Genomic DNA, 21,496 nt, shown 5'->3' with positions numbered 1-21,496 from the left:
TTTTTTTTCTACCTATTATGTTGCTGGCTTTTACTTCATCATTCTTGTCTTGATCAGCAGGGTTAGACAAATCAGTTTCTCTCTCTACAAGAATCTGTTTCATTTCATGGTTTTCCTGAACCAACAGGTACGCTGATGTTCAAGTTTCTGGCTCTGAGAATACTTACGCAGTAATTTAGAAAGTATATTTGAAACACTATAGAGGAAAAAAAAACCAAAACCACCACAACAACCCTGTTGCTATTATATTATGTAATCTGCTTTTAAAAAAAGGTTAAAAAACACCAAACAAGAAAACCCACGAAATCCTGCATAGCATTAAGAAACTGTCTTGCTTTAGTTTGAAATGCACAAAGATAAAATAATATCAAATGGTCCTTAATACAGTTGCACAGGGAACATGGACAGTAAGGACTCAGTGTTGCTAACCTCCGCATTTGCTGCAAGATTCAAAAGAGGGGGTTGGGTTTACTTTTCCAGCTCCTGGAGTCATGTGGTCAGGGAAGACTATTTCTTCTTATTCTTCAAAAAGATGGTCCACAATAGTTCAGAAACTGGAGAAGGGAGCCTAAAAATAGACAGCTCTACAAAAGGTAGATTATGCCACATAATTTTATCTCATTTGATGTTCAGAGTGATGATTTCTTAATGCTTATGATTAGCAAGACTTAGTATTTCCTACTGTTTATTCACAACCATCTTACAGGCCCCCTGTTCTACAAAACAGGTAGATTTATCGGTTTTGTGTGGCGGGGGTTTTTTTGGTATTGGGGCAGGGGCCGCAGGGGTGGCTCCTGTGAGAAGCTGCTAGAAGCTCCCCCGGCTCCAAGTCAGACCCACCACTGGCCCAGGCTGACCCAATCAGTGGCGGTGGTAGTGCTTCTGGGAGAACAGATTTAAGAAGGGGAACCGGTAGTGAGTGGGGGGATTGGAATACGTATGCAGGTACGGAGGTCAGTGAAGAAGGAGGGGGAAAAGGGGCGCCTGAGGAGGTTGATGCCCCTGTAGCCTGTGCTGAGATGGCAGGCTGTCCCCCTGCAGCCCATGGAGGTGAGCAGTGGAGCCAAGGCCCCCGAAGATGGCTGTGACTCCATGGGAAAGCCCACGCTGGAGCAGTTTGTGACTGAAGATCGGCCTGCGGAAAGGACCCACGCCAGGGAAGTTTGTGAGGAACTGCAGCCTGTGGGAAGGACTCACATTGGAGGAGTTAGTGAAGGACTGTCTCCCGTGGGAGGGACCCCACGCTGCAGCAGGGGAACAGTGTGAGGAGTCCGTCCCCTGAGGAGGAAGGAGCAGCAGAGACAAGGTGTGGTGAGCTGACCCCAACCCCCATCCCCTGTTCCCCTGCGCCGCAGGGGGGAGGAGGTAGAGAGAACCGGGAGCAGAGTTGAGCCGGGAAGGAGGGAGGGCTGAGGGGAAGATGTTCTAAGGTTTGGGTTTACTTCCCAATATCCTTGTTTTGTTTTGATTTGTAGTAAATTAAATTGATTTTGTTTCTTCCCCAAGTTGAGCCTGTCTTTTGCCCGTGACCATCCGTGGTGAGTGATCCCTCCCAGTCCTTATCTCGACCCACGAGCTTGCCTTTATATTTTCTCCTCATCCCACCATGGCCAGGGGAGGGGGAATGAGCGAGCAGCTACGTGGTGCTTTGTTACCAGCTGGGCTGAAACCACAACACTACTGTTTCTTCACAATCATCTTACAGGCCCGCTGCTCTACAAAACAGAGGTAGATTTATTTGAAACCTTTCCCCATGTGAGACTGTGCAAGGAAGAGCAGAGAAGCCAGACATTTGTCTGTCCTCCCACAAATAAAGGAGAAGCAGGGTCCATACACCACAGAGCCATACTGATGTCCCCCACCTCAAGCATCAGCCAGGAGCTGCAGACAGTGCAGCCCTGCATGGAGGCATCCTGGACCCCACAGCAATTTGTCACCATGCCAGGATTTGTAGTATCTGCTTCCAGGAAAAGTTGCAGTCCTTTTTTTGGTCTAGTAGGAATCAAGCCTCTCTTCCACATACACCTATTTATAGATAAAATGCTTATATATATATATACACACACACACACAAAATCTTTGCTGGGAAGTAGCAGCACAAAGGTTGGTGGCTCTTCTTTCAATATCCTGGTCACGGACAGATATGGTGAGTAACAACCAAAAAAGTAGAATTGAGATGAATTAAACTATCTGGATTCAGGTGTTACAAAACGAGGATGTTAATGTCATCCCTCTGAAGGAAGCTATCATTGCAAGGAGAGGCCCTTGGCCCCAGATATCATTATCTTGACAAATGCGGTGGGATGATTTTGCTTGAAGAGAAAAGAAGGGCAGATACTTTTAAAATTACAGCACTAATTCTAGAGCTGAATGGCAGTTTAAGTCTTCATCTTCCCTTGCAGCACATAATTGAGGCAATATCGTTACCTCATTACCAGAGGATAGTGCTGTAAGCTTTGAAAATGGCCTCTAAAAAGCCACTGACACCACTTGAAGAGTTTTGAGAAAACATTGTATTTAGGGACAAATTTAATTATTCATCACACATTTTCTGACTCAAATGAAAGGGCCTTTGCATTGTAAGCCACAGGCAGCAGACAGCAAGAGCAGCCTGAATGAGAATGCGCAAAGTGAGAGGTATGACAGCACCATGGAAAAGTGGGCCTGATTATTTATAATGCAGTTGGGCAGCCCGCAGGACTGCATCCCAGACAGACCCAAGACACAGTATCATATACCTACACTGCAGCACCACTACCCAATTCCTAGCTTTGGGCCTAATTTGATAATATGGATGCATATTATCTTTTCCTCATCTCCAACATCCTTCATACCGTTTATTTGCTTTTAGTCAGCTCTTGCAATTTCCAAATATCTTTGCCTGTTTCCAGTGACAAAGCTCATACAAAATTATAGGAAAAAACCTTAACAGTCTGAAGAAAACTGCACAGCTCTTGTATTGATACTGGAAGCACAGGTATGAGTTTTATATGTTTCTACCAGTATCACCCCAGAACAATTTTTTTGCTTTATATGAATGCATTTACAGCAACTTGCAATTGCCCTTTGAAGAGACAGCCTCCACCCTTCCTCTTCTAGGTGTCTCCTGCTTCCCATGCTGTCCATCTGGAATACCTCTTCCTGGCCAGGTGCAGTCATAAAATTATGCTTCTTAGCCCACTTAATTGTCTTCAAGTGACAGATGGGATTTGACTAGAGCTGGTCAGCCACAAGCACATGAAGCAGATGAACAGTTACTTCGCAATGCTTGTGTTTCTGTGCAAATATCTATAGAAAGTAGACATAAAAAGATAGCCTTATCAAGCCAGTTAGCCTACCCTCTCTCTACTAACACATTTTTTCCTCATGTGGTACATTTTAAAGGTTTGGGTTTGGGGTTGGTTCCCCCCCACCCCCAGCTACTTTTAAAATCCCAAGTGACAAAGTTTCTATCAGCTCCCTTAGGAGACTATTCCACAGCCTAATTAATCTTGCTGTCAGGAAATCTTTTCTTTAGGTTCAGCCTAGAGCTAGTTAATGAAAAATTGAGCAGGAAAAAAAAAAAAAAAACCAAACAAGAGGAAAAAATCATATCTGATAACTTCACACAACAATTTCTAAAACCAAAACTGAGCCTTCATGTCTCCTAGGACACATTAGCACTTCTGTAAATGGTTGTATTAGAGAAAGAATAAGTGCAATTTTCTCTTGGGGGCAGGTCTTGCTTTATCCTACCACATTACACAAATCTAAAGAGATTCTGGTCATTAAAAAAAAAAAAAAGAAAAAAGAAAATGAATGTAGTGATCCCAAAAGAAATGAATGTGGTAGAAATGAAAGTGGTGATCCCAAGGAGAAAGGCAATGCAATCAGTACAGTTAGTCTTTCTTACATTCCACGTCAAAACACAATGGTCAATGTCTATGCAAGCAGATGGTCTCCCAACTTAAATTCATTTATTCAACCAGTGTTCAAAACACACAGAAGAGGCTGGAGAACTTCAGCTAAAGAATACCCTCCTGGGACCCAGCCATTTCATAAAATAAATCAGGATTTCTTTTGGTTTTCAGGGTAGCTCAACAATACCTGAAAAAAGGTGCTAAAAACCCAGCCTAAGGAAAATTACTCCATTAAATTAACAGAAATAAAGACATATTTTAGTATATTACTTCTACCACATGTAGTATGTTTCTTTTATATACATATGCCAGTCTTCTGATGTTCTTATGTGCTGAGTCTTGAGAAGTCTGTTTACAGCTCATAACTAAAGAAATTAACAAAATTACATGTCAGCCTCAAGAAAGAAGTGAGCTCCAGGTCCTGACAACAGTTGTCTCTTTGCCAGTCCTCCCCTGTCCTTTTTACTCTTGCTTTAGAGCCTTCCCTCTATTCTTTTCTGTCTGAAAATTCTCTCCCTAGAAGGATCCTCCACCAGCAAGACCAGAAACTTCCCTGGACATGCAAGGCAGGTGACAGTGAATTATTCAGCCCATATAAAACTCAGGTGAGTCAGAGACACACCAAAAATCACTATTTAAAGCAGCACAGGTCATAGAAACCATATCTGTTGATCAGCCAGATGTCTACTTGAAAAAGTTTCCCAACACTGCCATACCTTCTAACTTGTTACAGGGATTGAGCCTTATATGCAGGAGCTCAGACTCCTGCACCATCAGGAACCACAACCTTCCAGGAAGCCTCTCTTCTGTACACCCAGAAGTTATCATTACTAGGCTTTCAGATCAACAGTTTCTCAAGAGAGGAAGCAGAATGCTCACTCTTCTCTTTTCAGCTTAGAGACCTGTAATACAACTTGACCTTTTCTTCCGAAGAACTAGGTGAAGGCCTACCTGCTCCAGCTGCCAGAGCTCTACAGCAAACCTCCCAGTGCTTCCACCAACACAGCCAACTACTGCAACTGTCAAGAAGCCTAAGGTGCAGATAAAACAATTTTCACCTAACAAGGAGTGAAACACTATAAAAAGCTATCTGAATTACTCAGAATTAGCCAGAGACCATGATTATATCAGCATCATTTCCAAATCAGGGGTGCTAATAACTTAGTAAATTCAGCAGTGATGGTCTGTCTCAATATGCTAGTAGAAGATCACTGCTTCTGCCCACAGTGGTAAGCACTGTGTAATTAACACCTCTTTGCACCCTGCTGAAATACAGCTGTGGGCTCAACCAAACACTGTGTCAGGCTATGCCGTGAGGACTGTAGGAATCAAAGTATCCTGAGTCAAATCAGTCTGAACAAATCTGAATTGTCATGCCTATGGTATATCCAGCCCAGTATCTTGTCTCTGCTAGTAGTCAATAAGGGAAACCAATCAAAAAACTTAAAAGCAATGCAAGCCTACAGTGATAATTTCCAAGCATACTCTCTCTCGGCCTCTTAGCTGCTTGTAGTCTAGCTAACATTGTCTTTGAACGTAAAAAACCCCTATATCTTTCTTTTGTTTAATTCTCCAATTGGTCTATAAATCAATGCAAACATTTAGCAACCCCTGCATCCTGCAAGAAACCGTTTCACAGCTTCTCACAATCCCAAGTGAAGAACTGCTTTATTTTGTTTGTTCTAGACCTGTCATTTGCCAGCTTAATCTGTTGCCCTCTAAGGCTTGTATTAGAAAAGACAAGAAACAAAAGTATCTTTCGTAGTCTTAGTTGTCTTTATCATATTAAGCCAAAGTAAATCCCTTCCAAGCTGAGGAGTAAAAAGGCTATTCAATCATTCTTTGTGCAAAACCTGTTCCATACATACATCCAGGCTGCCCTTCTCTGCATTTTTTCCAGTTCGTTTTCCAGGACCAGAACTGTGTAACATCATTGATGAGAGCACTGAAGTCACTTAACAGCTCAAGCTGGACTTAAATGGGCTGTTGTAAGACAAACAGGGACTCGCACTGGTTGATCCCCTTTAGTGCATGCTTACCATTAAAGGCAATGACCCATTGTCGTGGTTTAACCCCAGCCAGCAACTAAACACCACGCAGTCGCTCACTCACTCCGCCCCCCCACCCCCCCGTGGGATGGGGGAGAAAATCGGGAAAAGAAGCAAAACCCATGGGTTGAGATAAGAACGGTTTAATAGAACAGAAAAGAAGAAACTAATAATGATAATGATAACACTAATAAAATGACAACAGCAATAATGAAAGGATTGGAATGTACAAATGATGCGCAGTGCAATTGCTCACCACCCACCGACTGACACCCAGTTAGTCCCCGAGCTGCAATTCCCCCGCCCCCCCTTCCCAGTTCCTATACTAAATGGGACGTCACATGGTATGGAATACCCCGTTGGCCAGTTTGGGTCAGCTGCCCTGGCTGTGTCCTGTGCCAACTTCTTGTGCCCCTCCAGCTTTCTCGCTGGCTGGGCGTGAGAAGCTGAAAAATCCTTGACTTTAGTCTAAACACTACTGAGCAACAACTGAAAATGTCAGTGTTATCAACATTCTTCGCATACTGAACTCAAAACATAGCACTGTACCAGCTACTAGGAAGACAGTTAACTCTATCCCAGCTGAAACCAGGACACCCATTTACTGTCACTGCATAATCATCTGCTGTACCCACAAAGCAGTACCACTTTGTACCAACCATAAAAGCTTACACAGCACTTTCCAGGGACATCCAGTGGTTTTACAAGGACTAGACCCCCAAGCTTTTATTTCCTGAGCTATGGAGTACAGGAGGACATCTCAGCAAATAAGGAGATGTTTGTGGCATCAGCCAAAATCTCTTCCTTCTGCCATTCTATTTCATTATACAGAAAAGTAAATAAAATCATGAATAAATCATCACGTTAAAAATCTCAGGAATTCACAAATCACAAGTTTATTCATGACACAGTGAGTAAACTACCTATATTTAATAACTACTACTGTTCTTACTTCCCTTATGGATTATGTGTGCTAATCACAGTGATTGTCTTTGAAGATTTATTGTCATTTTCCATCTCTGCTGTAGTCACATATTAGAAGCTTTTGCATCAAGAAAAACAAGTTAACCTGCTGCTGCTGGCTGCATGATGAGGGGAGTTAGAGTGGGACCTTAAAAGTAAGTTTTTCACAGGCAGTGCATCTTCATTTAACTGAATGTCATGGGAAATAAAGTGTGTCTGAGTAATTACAGGAATTATCAGTGCAACTAACAGACATGGAGGACCATCACCCTGTTTTGCATAATGGAGGTTTGGACAGCTGAGACTGGATTGTAGTCTATAGAATGAGGGACCAGTAGCAAATTAGCCAAATGACACCAAATGTGAAATGGGTGGTTGACAGCTGCAGTGCAGAACCTTCTTGGGTTTGATGGCTTTTTTTTATTTGTTTGTTTGTCAGTGCAGACTTAAAGGCAGTCCTGTAAAAGCGATAAGGAAAGATGGTGATCAATATTTTTTTTTTTTCTGGGTTTACATAAGTAATTACAAATCTTGTAGAGGATGAATTCTACTTGTCTTTCCCCACATGAACCATTTATGAGCAGTTTGCATTTTTCTCAATGAATAACTAAGCCAATGATTTTGCGTCAGCTGAGCTTTCTCATTTTGCTAGACTGACCATTTTCACTACCAGAGGCTGAGGTTACATTTATCTGCACAATAAGGACAGATAGATGAGAAGTCCTTGGGCTTTTCATCTAAAAACTAAGGGAATAAGTCAGCCATGAGCTGAGATAAATTACATCCTCCAGAACTTCAGCTGAAATAAAAAGCCCTCAAAATTAAGAGGCCACATAAATATTAGCTGTAGCATAATAAATGTACAAATGTTGTATATGTTATAGGAATAAAAGGTTTTAGTCCATCACTGAAGTAAAATAATGGTATCAGTAGAATTTCTCCTAGTATGAATTTAATCAGTAATTCAGTATGATAATTCACGATAATAAGTAGAAAATATGTGAAGAAGATTGGGTTTGCCTGGACACATACTTGGAAGATTTCTAGCATCCCAAGCAAGACAAGAAGCTAAGTATAGCTATTTCTGCATTTTTTTGATAATTCCAGATGCCAGTATATCCATATCCCTCTCAAATGACTATTAACTAAACCCAGCAAAAATAAACAGGAAGGTAATGCATGTGATGACTATTTTCTTCAACTCTGTTAAAGCATGTAAACAATTGTAGAAAAGGGTTCGGTAGCTTCTACTTTAGCTAATGCTTGCTCTTTGAGCAGTTTTCATAATAGTCTTGCTAAAATGAAAAGCCTAAATGAAGCTCTGCAGTGGGCTTACTTGTATAGGCATAGCTGACTCGGTTGCTGCACAACTCTGGGATTTGACCTGGTTTCCATTCCACCAGTTTAGCCCTACCTCACCATTGCTTAAGCCTCATCACAATGACACCTAGTTTAATGGGCAACTTGATCAACAGCTCTGCTGTAGACACTGTGTGTGATCACAGACTAGTTTAAGCCAAAATCCATGCCCCATTTTTCTCGTTTATAGAATAGTAACAGTAACCCAATTTACATGGAAAGCACCAAGGATCAATTTATTCATATTTGCTCAGAGTCCTTAGTGGCAGATGCACTAAAAGTATATGCAGTTGTTACAGCAGTGACACCGCAGACTAATACACAGTCCCCAAAAGCTCTGCACTCTAGGAAGATTCTGACTTAAATCATCACGAACTCCTCATTCCCCTTTGCCATGACTGAGAGAGATGAATCACCTATTAAGGATAATGCCTAACATATTTAAAAGTGTAGTTGCGAGTTTCATTTCTAAGCATAAGATAACACAAACCATGTATCAGCCAACAGCATTTCCAGTACAAAGAGCACTAAACTGCTGCATGTGGCTGCTCTACCACAGGAAACTTTCTCTCTCTCGCTTTTTTCAGCTGCTTTTCAACTTTCACAGAAGCACTGGTGGTGAAGTCCTTTTAATTCCTTGATGATCAGTCATGTGTGTCCCCTCTCACTCTCCGTTGCTTCCATACAGCTAAAATTTGGAGGTTAATTCTCTCCACAGATTAGGAACTGTGATGGCCTGCTTTGCCACAGCCCAAGTCTCCCACTCATTGTCATTTTACCTTCATATTACCTGTCATGGGAACCTTAAAGCAAATTCAGCATTTTTACAGTCTGTTTTATTTGGAGAAGTCATTGAACTATCTGTTCCCTTTATGCATAACCATCCACAAAGAACAGACTACTAGGGCAAGAAAACAAAAAAATGAGAAAGGAGGAAAGAAAAATTCTACAAGAAAAAGCGGTACCATCTCTGTATGGCTATCAGCAATCCTAAAAATATTAAGAAAGCCTGATTTTATCAGATATTGAGAGACAAGTTTGACATATTTATAATTTGGAGACTATGTTTTCTAGAAAATGCAAAAGCTTGTTTTCTGTAAAAATAGGACAAAATGTCACATTAAAGATTTTCACATGATAAAAAGTTCAATGTTGTTTTAAAACAAACCCCACAAACATTCCAGCTGAAAACATAAAAAAAACCAAAGGAAGATGTTGCCGAACAACAACCTCCAGCCTCCCGCCGCCCCCCTGCAACATACCCAGTGAACTAATTTTGGGCAAAACCTATTCTCTAATGAAAAAAGTTGATTGGAAATTCTTCACCAGCTCTCATTAAGTTGTGTCTCTCCTCTTGCCAACACAGAGTTACTCCCCTGAGTGTATCCTTCATCTTCATTAGTCTATATACACTTCATAAACATCAGTACACTTAGGCTTAAGACAAGTCTCTGACATATGTTAGTATTATCTCCTATTACAAAAGTGGAAGTGAAAAGCAAAGTTTATGCCTATGGCCAAGAATGGATCTAACCATATGCGCACACATACGCAGCATGTGTATATAAACATGTATGTTTAACGATTTGAAAAAATTACTTAAAAGGGATAGAAAGGAATTAAAAATGTTTTTTTGAGCTGGCTTGTTTTATTCAAACAGGAGGAAGATACTTTGTTTAAGTTGGACTCATTTAACCTTTCAAAAAATATTTATTGATTCTGAAGTGGAAACATAATTGTGAATTATCAGAGCATTTCATTTCAAATAACCATTTCCATTTTAGAAGTGACCTAACATATGATACACAAAAGGGGGAAATATTTCCAATATTAAGCCAATTGTAATCATGAAAGTTGTCGTTCCTTTTTCTTTGCAATCAAGTGTGTGCTTTTGGCAAGTTTTACTAAGTCCTGCATAGACTGTTTCTTGTAGGCCTACTTTGACTTTAAGACCAAAGCCTTAATTACAAGGTTATGCTTCCTCCCTGAGTTTTTTTCTGGTTTTGTCCTACAATAAATGAATATATATTTATACAAATATATATATCACAGGGGCTGGTACTGCCATTCCTTTCCCTTGTGAGATGCAAGGATTTACTGGATATCAATATTAAACCGCACTTAACTGCTATAGAGTCTACATTTTATTTTTATTAATTTTTAATAGTGGTTAGTATTGATTTAAAAAATATTTGTTATGATTTAATCCTTACTTTATTTTCTATTTTATCCCAATTGTTTCATATATATTTGGCAAACAAATGCCTCATATTCTAGCTATGTGTCATTTGCCAGCTACTAATATTCATGATCTGCTTAATCACTGTTTGTACTGTGTTCAGATTGTTGGTCATCCTAATCACGTGTGATATGGGTGCTGCTGCTTCTCTGAATGATTAAAACACTTGAAAGCATGGACATTTGAATATCACACTAGTCAAACAAATCTCAGAAAAATTAAAGGGAATCCAAGTGACCAATATCACTTAATGTCATCCAAAGCTTAGCATCTATCAACAGAATTACAAGGAACCATCTTCCTCCTGAGTATAAATTTCCAAATGTCTACTGGTAAGCTCATATGTGCTTTTCTTATCTGAGATCAAGATGATTTTACTACCTGATGCCCTATAAGCATTCAGCAATATCTGTTACTCTATTACAGATGATCAAAAAAAAAAAAAAGTATGTATTGGCAAGGTAAATGTTTTTTTCTTGTTCCTGGTAAGACTACAGAAATAAAAAAAATAAATAAATAAAAAAAAGAAGAACCCAACAATAAAAGGACCGCAAGATATGTTACAAAATAAATTTATACCTACAGGAGAGATTGTTTGGAAGCAAAGTGGAAGGTATTCTGAGACTGACAATCTGAGATCCCATACTAATTCTTTCCAAACAGCTCTCAGATAATGCTTTGCTTAAATGTCAGAAAGGCTCTGAAAATGCAATCAGGAATGGAAGGAATGGAAACAAAGGTCCAAAACTGTGTTCTTTTGTCCTTAAATGTTTTTGCCACCTATGACTAAAGACCCTGCAAATGTGGCATAATGAACTTGGGGCATGAACACAGCCCAGCTTCCCATCTTGAAATACTGTGACTGAAGAAAAGGGTTCCGAAAACAGACCTGATTTGCTGGGGACCAAGAATTGCAGTGCAAAGGAAGTCTTAAGCTGCAATTTGCCTTCTACTTAAGCCAGCAAGACAAGACATATTTAGGAAAAACAGCTGGCTGCAGAGTTCACTTTTTGTTCTTTATGTACTTGTCAATATAAAGAAAAAAAAACGGAATGATTGTGAGAGTGTGTGAGTGCAACTACATCACACACTAAACTTGGGAGGCTTTTTATTTAGGTTTTCTTAAAAGATGCTTGATTTCCATAATAGAAGGACTTCTGTGGAAAACTGCACTTTTGCTGTATGCATTAAGCTCATCACAGTTCCATGATAAAATAACACGTGCTATCAAAAAAAAAAGTTTAAAGCAATTCCTTAAAATTAACATGATTAGATTAACATGAAATAAGTAAAAAACCTCTGTAAGTTATAGAAAGAGATAGCACAGCCTAACAAAGACCTCATTCTCAGGTGTTTTTCCAGTGCCTGCCAAGGTGGTGGTGTAAGGGCCTGTACATCTGATGGCTTGTGTGTGTAAAGTCTACCCCAACTAAGTCTCGGTTTCAGTTAGGTCACTCACTACATGATCTGTCTGTGATTTAACACTAACTACAGCAACATGGGAGTAGCAGGATGTGTCAAATGAGAGGACAAGATCAATGAGCCATGCTGGAAAGAACTGCAGCAGCTGTTCCTTGGCCTGAGGGCATTATTTATTTTTAAATGTAAATCCTATAGTTGAGATAGGATGTAGCATAACTTTGATTTTTCCATTCTGTGGTAGGACACTGATGTAGGGTAGAAGTCACCAATGCACAGAAATTCACCATGTCCTATCTCAATCTTCTTGCAGGAGGAAGGATTTCTTCCTTTTCTTGGCACATTCTCAAATGCAGGGAAGTTTCCTGAGCCACAAACCCACAGGGTCATCACAAACCTTTGTTATGTTGTTCACAGAATTAGGCAGGTGAAAAATTTGTCAGAGGAAAACAAAACACTAAGATGGGCATGAAATGCAGTTATTTGATGTCCACCACAGAAGAGACAGATCTCAGCCCATCAATTGCACTCTCTCTGGAAGAGATACCACAGGACGATGGACCTGTCACGTTTTAGAGTGCCTCTCACATTAATTTGAAAGCTTGTTGCTAGGTTCTACTAAGAACTGGGGGGAGGGGTTATAATTAATAATGAGTGACTCATCTGATCACTGATGATAAAAACCTCTTTGTGTTCAGTGCTAAGGAAAAATAAATAAATAGCATTCTCATTCCACTCACTGATTCAGGGAGGTGAAAAAAAGATGGAGAAAACAGAAACAAATGCACAAAGGGCTTGAATAAATTTTTCCATGTTCACCAAAAGGCTAAAAGAGGTTGTGTGACAAATAAAGCACCCCACAGTGGCTCAAGGAGGGATCAGTTACGTACACTGTGACTAACACCACATATCATAAGCCCTTCTTTAGCTTAGCCTGGCATTCCAGCTCAGCAGCAAGAAGGGCTGTACAAATATCTAAAAAGACAGAGACATCTTAACAGTACCACTGCTGATTCTTCTTTCTCTCTTCCCCCTCATCCTACCAAAACTTCTCCAGTTTTTCTCCAAACATGACCCTCTTTGCCCTCAGTGCTTTTACTGTCATAAATATCCACCGGGCTGCTCTTCAACTCCTCTGCTCTGACCCTCTGCCAGTAAGGCCAGTTCTCTCCAATTCACACAAAACTGCTGTCACCCACTCCTGGATCTGAAAGAAAATGTCATTTATTGAGGCAACTGAAACTTTTCCTCCCACCAGCTGGAGGACCATCAGTTCCAGTCAGGGTGGGGTGCTGGGACACCATGGACAGGGGAAAGCTCAAGCTCTGTGAGACTGCGGACTGTGTAATTGTGAAGCCTCTCAATAACCTTCCCCCTCACATCAAGAAGATATCACTGTCAAAGTGCATCTGGGGAGGTGTGAACAGAAGATGTAGCTGTGCTGATAAGGAAAGGTCACACTGTCCTTCCAAAGTGGGTGTCAACTGAAGTGTTCATAGCTTGGTGTGCTACTTGGTCACGTGAAACGGGATTAGAAAATACATACTTCACAGTGGTATTTGTCAAGCAAATTGAGATTTTCCAGGGATAACTACAAGATATTTTGATTACAGGCAGCCTGCAAAAAACCCTTTGATCCTCTCTTCCATGAGTTTCTGGGACCTAACACATTTTTCTACTGAACATTTCCCAGAGGAGTTAAGTTATCTGATCTGACTACAGGGAGAAAACTGCAGTCAATAATTTGGAGAGCAAGGAATCAATGTTGTACCCTTATTTAAAAACCAATATACAGTAAATATCTGCCAGCAGCAGTGATAACATTCACTTACACTGGAGGTAACTCACACAAAATGACAACTAGCCATCAGTTTAGGAAACCAACAAAATGGTCTCAGTCCAGATAAGTTATTTTCTATCAATACAGTTTGGCCTTTTTCTTCTTTAGTTTAGCACACTTGTTTCACATACAAACCATACAGAGCTTTCTGAGTATCACATGTATTTACCTAGTCACAGGAATATTCACAAAGGTAAGGAGATCAATTGACTACTGAAATGATTGGGAAGGGTTTGATTTTTATCTCTGAGGAGACAGGCATTTGTTGTTGGCTGCCTTCAAGCCAGACAGGGACTGCTGAATGAGCCATGCCAGGCATTTTTTTTCTTCTCAACTTTTCCTTTTGCCATTTGACTGCTCATTGTTTTCATTCTGTACTGAAAGGGCAGATATACATTTTTTTTAAGGCTGTTAACAGAGGGATCTAATATAAATTCTGGTACAGTCAGTTTTTCCTTTCTAGCACACATACAGGTGCTGCCCTTTCACTGATATCACAACCCACCCATCTTGCCACTACAACAGAGGATGCGGTGTGTTTAAGACATCCTCTTTTCCTTTCCTGTTCTTAATTTTTATCTTTACACTCTGACAAAAGAAGGATTACTCATTCTGACCGACATGTATACTGAAGCTGAGGAGCTTAGATGTGATGAGAGAATGGCTAAGGACTCTTTGCACCTGGTGCCATTTTGATCTCCCTCGCTCCTCAGCCTGCCAAAGCAAATTGCAACTGTAAAGGCAGAAGAGGAAAAATTCCTTACTTCCTCACCAGTGTGTGTATTTCCTCGAGTGTCACATGTCTGATCCCCACAATCCTTGTGGCTTTATCATATTGAGGTCTTCCAAAGTCTGTCCTTCTCCCTAAGTCAACACAAACTCTGTAGTCTTAATTGGACAGTTGCAGCAATTTGTCTCAGTCCTGAACATAAAGACTTATGCTCAGACCTGACCTACCTCCTCTGGCTTCAGGGAAAGAGTCACACTGATAATTTTCTGTACCAGTGCCACACACATGTTTTCCAGGGATTTTCAGTGCAACATTAGCTCTATTAAAATAGACAAGGTGCTTTCAACCATCATGTACTTTCTGTTGATTTCATCCTTAATCCAGCTTTCTGTTCTGCTCAGAACTGACGTTGGTATGCACTGGGATGCACCAACCCTACCTCTCACCTTCTGACCAACCAGGGTCCAGGACTCTGGATTTACTGCTATTCCAGGGCCCTCTCCTTATCTCACCTCTTTCCATAACACCACAGCGATAGCAGATCTGTGGGAGGATTAGAGACCAGTACCTTCCTGAGGAGCGATTAGCAGAAGCCTCCTAAATGCTCTATTGTACTGCTCGTAATATGGCTGCAGCCATCCTTTCATGTCTACTCTTATTTAGCTGGCATATCCTCTCAGCACATAAGTTTTTCATAGCTGGAAGAATGATTTCAAGTGCAGATACTCAGAGGCCTTGATATCTCACACCACTTCTTGGCAAGATGCTCCTGGAATAATCCCACTTGGCCAAGTAAATTGACTTCCAGGTAGGGCTTGGCAGACAGAAGTTTGCTGGTCCCATGAATTGAAATGAAAGTGCTTACAATTTCCTTGGCCCAAACTGAGATAGAAAGTATGCAAGCCTTCTAATGAGCTAGAAGTGTTTAGTTCCAGTTCGACTGACAGATTTGCTTGTCATTTAGCAAAGTGGGATTTGAGCATGGCCCCTTTTACAATCAAGTTTCATATGAATTATTTTCAGTTTTCATACAAAATGCTCAAACTGGAAAGAAAAAATAAAATTTATCTTCCAGAAAAAAGTAAGATGGGGTGTTCTGGCAATTTTCTCCCTACAGTTTTTTTCAGTCAGGCAATTCATAAAACTGGCCATTTCCCAATTATGTTTCATTCTGATAAATCTGTGTTTTCCTGAGAAAAACAAGAACATTAATCACTGAAAAAAATCCCACTCATCTCTGTCTTCTGTGTAGGTCAATAGGGATTCTGCATAGGACCAGACCACCTCCTTTTCTCCCATGTTTTCAAATCAGCATGTTTTTTTACTGAAAAGGTGTTCTCTGGCTTTTGCTGCCACTGCTCATTTCATATGCCAAAGTTGGCATCTTGGATTTGTCATGAATATTTTCCCATGAAGATGAGGACATCAGCAGAGACCCAGATAGTGGGCAAGACAGAGCAAATGACAGGAAGAGAGAAAAATTGGAAATACCATCATGCAAATATTCTGAAGTATGGTGACAACCGCTGCTCCTAGGGAAGCCGAAATACTTCCAAATTACATGCCCTTTTCGCAGTTTTCCATGTGGCATCACTGTGGGCCTTTTAATGACAAGTTTACATCTGTTAATTTCACACCAAGGTTTGGCAGCCACCCACGCAGAAGGTAATTTGAGTTCTTAGAAGCAGAGGTACCGCTTACAAGCTTCCTTCCCTCCTGGGCATCCTGGGTGGAGGTGGGCTGGGCAAAGAGTGACAGCTGGCCCTTCACTGAAGTGCTGCATCACACTAGGTGATCTGTGGGGTTTGTTATTATTCCAGAGAACTCAGATGAAACCTTGTCTTTTGTCACAAATTTCAGTTGATGACTGGAACCTCTTCAGTGCCTGTGAACACACACGGCCTCTGGACACTGATAGAGTAAATCCCAGCACCTTGGTGAGATCCTTAGTCACAATAATTGAAGCCTACATGGTTAAAGCAAAGAGGAAACAACAGGGATAGAGCAATGGCCCATTTGCTGTTGGGCAATGGATTCCACAGTCATCAGGCCTGGCTTGAAGGAGCCACAGATGTCTTCCTTCTGCTTTTCATTAGTGTTACTGCTTTTCAGTCCAGCACCTAGAGGACAGTTACTCTCTCCACAAAAACAAACACATGACAACAGACTATGACAAACCCAAATAAAGTAAGGCTGAGCGCTCAGGCCAGAAAGAAGACTGAGTTACACACTTGGAACAAACTACCCTTTTTCTCCCACAGGTGATCTTTGCAGGTCAAGGCTGAAATACATTAGCAATGCAAAAAAGGGGTTTGGGGGTGAACAGGCACTGTCATCACCCCCTCCCTCCCCTCTGTGTGGGTGGATAGCAAATGCAGCCTCGAGGGTTATCAGTCTGCAACCCCTCGCCAGGTAGTTGGATTCACTCTAAGTCACCTGAAGTATATTCTTGCCTACTACCAGTTAAACCTTGTTAATTTTGAATCAGCTTCCTATTTTGTTTTTTTGCCCACAAGGACAAAAAAAGCAATAAAAAAGGGGATCAGCTGGGTCTAACAACATTACATTGCAAGGTATAGTCAGTGGCCAGAGTCCTCTGCAAAGAGAGGGAGCAGGAGCACTATGACAGGGACTGCCAGGGACCTGCCAGCTTAGGTCCACCTGAGCAGCAAGCAGAGCAGAGGCTGTAGGGCAAGGCTACATGTGCCATTTGTACTTCCCATTGCGAAAAATTATCAGTTATGTTCCAAATGTAAAATTTAAACAAGAAGCGCTAATGCTGTGAAGAGCAGCATGAGGCAGAGAGGGCAGCAGAAATGGTGGCTCTGAGGACGGATCACATTTCTCACCCTGCATGGTGCACCTGGGGCCGCCTGCTTGCCTTCCTGCTAGCACCTAGCACAGCCAGATACCGGAGGACACCAGGCCCAGAGTCACCCTAATGAAAACAGAGCTGTGCTGGGGAGAGCAGGACAGACACCGTCTCCGATCCGAGAGATGATACAGATCTTTGGTGGGATTCATAGGTTAAAAAGGTTTGGTTGAGCATAATGACTTTTTTCTTCCTGTCTCCTAGTATTGTTGTTTATTTTTTATTGCATCCCCTCTCTCCCTGAGAATTAGTAGCAGTTTCAGGGAAGGTCTGAAGCTCTGCTTTGCGCTGCTGTGACAAGGCAGCTATGAGCAGAGCACACACAAAAAGCACTCTGTTGTGCTCAAGCGGCAATCTGCAGGCAGTGCAAACTAACCACCAACCCAGGGCAAGCTGTAAACAATGAAACTGTAACCAGCCTGAAACACGGCAAGAGTAAAAGTAATTACCTGTCTCTCTTCCTTCTCACCACAAGCTCAAATTTGCCTTAGTATATCCTCTATACACAGCAAGGTCCAATAGAAAATTGATACCTTGCATGGCAATATTTCCTCTTTCCTGAGCAACAGAAAATGCCAGTGACAATTGTATGGTGTGTGTTGGACTTAGCCCCAGTGAGCATTGTATAATAAAGTTAAGAGGTGTCAATTTAATTAACTGTGACTTTATAAACTTAAGTGATGCTTACTGTTTGCCTTTCAAAGCCTGTCTCTTCTTGTCAGAAGAGTTATTCTGTCCTATAAATCCCAAAGATGGGGTAGGTAAAATAAACTCTACTCTTGATATCTCCATGGCACTGCCCCAAAAAGACTAGATCAGCCCTGACAAAAAATGATTCTTGCTTTAAATCAATGCTATTTGTCTCCTTTGGGTAGGAAGGAGTTACCCAGTTTAAGAATCCTTCCTTGCCTGCATTACCACAACTGACCACTTTACATTTCTAGTTTACTAATCCATCATACTGGAACTTGTTGACTTAATCACTGAATTCTGCTCTCTCCTTTAGTTTCTTTCTTGTTTTATTCAGCCATACACTTGTTTTCTGATGCAAAAGTGTGCATGTGTCCATGCAAGTCAGGGAGAGACTCAGTTTTCATTTTGTTACATCTTGTCCAGTGCTGCCATTTAGATGCTTCCCCCAACTCAAATTCTCAGTGCACTTAGTCTTGCAGAGACCATATATTTCTGATGACATCAGACAGACATGACATAGCATATACCTGCTTGTGTACCCCATCCCCCGCATGCCCACCTTGCCAATTTTGGATGTCCATCGTTAGTGGCATCACCTTACCAAGAACACCAACCTCTGACAGCAGACACTGCCCCTCCAAACCCCTTACTCCCTTCCCTTCTCTAGCTCTTCCTATGCCTTCCGTTTCTTCATATGACATTTGCCAAGGTCCCCACTCTTTTACTGTGTGGTTTTATATACAGCAGAGTTGATCTGTCCAGCAAAGTTCTTAGCTTTGCAGGATTTACTAATTCCTCCAGAAAGCTGCAGTCACTTCCACAGCTTTACAGTATTGCTCAGTTTTTCCTGGATCAGAAACCAAATTATTATCCCTTCTTTCAAACCTCTTTCCGTCACTGTTTCAAAACTGTCATGAAAAAAATCCCTATTGACACTTAAAAAAATAAATATTCTTTTTGAACTGCCTTTTCATGCTGAGAGAAGCAGAAGCCAAACTGAGATTCTTTTCTCTATGTGAACAGCCTTATCTAGGCTAGCATGAAAGGGAAGATAAAGTTACACATTTTTCCAATGCTTTTAAAATGCACAAAACCAGCGCTTTTTTTGCCATCAGAGGTAATTGTATATAAATGTTTTGTGTACATATCTTTATATAGTGTATATTGTAGCTAAATAGTTTATATATAGATATGAAAAAAATCTATCACTTACCTTTGAGAAGTAACATTTATCCCAGGTTCAGTAAAATAGTCTCAGACAGGCACTTAGACCTTCTTTCTATGCCATGCATCCTTTTTTCAAAAGAAGATATCATCAGAAAAATCCTGGTTGATCTCTAGCAAACCAAAATGCAGACTGGATTGTTTGTCAGATGCAGCCTGATTCAGTAAAGTCCAAGTGTGTGAATCCCTGAGACTCCTTTTTCAGTAATATCCAAAGCACAAAAAGGGAAAGAAACAAAAAAAAAAAAAAAAAAGAAGAAAAAAAGTGAATAACTTGTTCTTTTCTTGTTTGGTTTAAAAAACCCAGTCTTGGAGGACTAAGCAGCCTGCAGGCTTTTCAAGCATTCTGATCCTAGTGCATCCCAAGGTAACACATGCATTTTGGTACTGTAAGTAAAAGTTCATGCTAGCAAGCCCGGCTTCTGTGTATGTGTGTGTGTGTGTTGGGGAGGGGGGTCAAGTTGTATCGTGGCGGGGAGAAGAGAGACAGGGAGATACACACACACACTCACACAGAGCTGGAAAAAGGAAAAACAGCAAACTGGAGTGATCTCACAAAGTGCTCTAGATGGCAGAGCCTGCACGGCTTGTGAGACAAGCGATGTGCACACACACAGAAAAAAAAGAAAAGAGAGAGAGAGAGATTGAGAAACCAGAGCAAACTAGGAGGCAGCTTCAGGAATTTCTTCTTACCTCTTCTGACGATGCAACATACAGCAAGTGCTTTGTGCTGCATAGGAATCCGAGCAGGCACGACTCAGTCAGACCTCTCACTTCTGCAATAAACAAATATATACCATAGGAAAGGGAAGAAAATCAGAAGCCAGAGGAAAGAAGGGTACAAAAAGAAGCTATTAAACAAGTGAGAGTGTCAGGGAGGAGGCCTGAGTGGGTGGGAGGCTAATAGTTGGTACCGAAAGAGGCATCCAAACTCCTGGTCCTAATACAGATTGGCTCTGTAATTATGTGGCAAAGCACTGCCTTCTAAGCCATTGCATAATAATAGAAACCTAAGCTGCGTAGACACGGCCTGACATGCTAAATCCTCAGAAGCTACACTCACCATTTGTCAGTGGAAAGCTTGTCAATTCTCTGGGGGTGGGGGAAGCTGAGGGAAAAGGGGAGAGAAATTTTGTTGCAAAATGCATGAGCTGCAGCTGCAAAGAGCTCTCAAGTGGTGCCAATGCCTGAAATGTTATAATGGAAGTTGTATATACCTGTTTCTATACACGGAGAGATAGATAAATACAATAGCAGCTTCATTTCATGCTATTCAATACTAGAAGAATTTTCCTTTGCTATATTTTAGTAACTTAAATGACAAAGAGAAGAGCATGTACAAAGTTTTTCTGTGTTAAATATTATTATTTCTAATGCTGGTGGCAAATCTCCCTTTGTACTGAACAGTATTGGAAGGTCTAAATAAAACCTGAATTAAGATAAAAGAACTCAGGAGGATTGATCAGCCTTTCCCATTTGCTGGTGGGTTCCTCTCCTCAGCCCTCCAGACAGATACACACATTTTCTTCTGCCTCCTTTGGTTGAAGAGGCTCCTAGACAGCCAGGGAAAAGATGAGCACTGACTAAATAAGAGTAGGCAAAACCCCAACTCATTCAGACTACCACACACCAGTATCAATACACCAACAGGCAGAACAATTTATAATGCACACAGAAGGAATCAAAAGCAAAGAAAGAAATATAATTTTGCAGTGGAAATTTACCTGGAAATTGTGGCCCTGGCTCACACCTATGGTCCATCTAGTCCAATATCTTGCCTCTGGACAGTGATCAGTATTACACACCTCCGAGGAATCTGAATGAATTTGTGCAGCTAGGGCTAGACAGCCAGGGCTAACCTGTTCATGGGCAAAGCTTCTCCTTAATCTCTGTTCTTTAAAGATTAGTTAATGCACTGAAGCATGAGCAGGGGAAGAGTCTGCCTCTGCACATCCAGATTAAACCTGTAAGATCTGATTCTAAGGTCCTTTGTAGTTGGCGTAAAGTACACCTCTTTTTACACACCCTAGATCTAAAGAGTAAAATCGTCTGATGCTTTGTAAACATCCCAGTGTGAAAAAAAGGGCATGAGTTCAGGAAGAGCTGTAGTACTTCAGTCTAGAAAGTAAGAAGTATGTTTTTATATAGACTAATCTAGCTTAGTTACTCTCCTCATTTACTCCTTACTCTTGGTGGAAACAACAGCTATA

At 41.1% G+C, this 21,496-nt stretch overlaps 1 protein-coding gene across 5 annotated transcripts in view; it reads right to left on the bottom strand.

Moving 5' to 3' along the window:
* LRFN2 (leucine rich repeat and fibronectin type III domain containing 2) overlaps positions 1-21,161 on the bottom strand; it is a 164,324-nt gene extending 143,163 nt beyond the window's left edge. Inside the window, exons 1-4 of one of the 5 annotated variants that reach the window (XM_052805881.1) lie at positions 21,011-21,161; positions 19,980-20,062; positions 19,276-19,482; positions 4,851-4,930 (exon numbers count right to left, since the gene is read on the bottom strand). The gene's annotated coding sequence lies outside the window, so the exon portion shown is untranslated. Of the gene's footprint in view, positions 1-4,850; positions 4,931-19,275; positions 19,483-19,979; positions 20,095-21,010 lie in introns of those variants that run through there. The other 4 variants (XM_052805879.1, XM_052805882.1, XM_052805880.1 and 1 more) reach the window with 4 other exon arrangements.
* Positions 21,162-21,496: the final 335 nt, after the last annotated feature.

This window comes from Harpia harpyja, chromosome 13 (genome assembly GCF_026419915.1).
Source record: "Harpia harpyja isolate bHarHar1 chromosome 13, bHarHar1 primary haplotype, whole genome shotgun sequence".
Lineage (NCBI taxonomy): Eukaryota > Metazoa > Chordata > Aves > Accipitriformes > Accipitridae > Harpia > Harpia harpyja.
The sequence above is the reverse complement of the archived record's forward strand: the minus strand, read 5'-3'. Positions and strand labels throughout refer to the sequence as shown.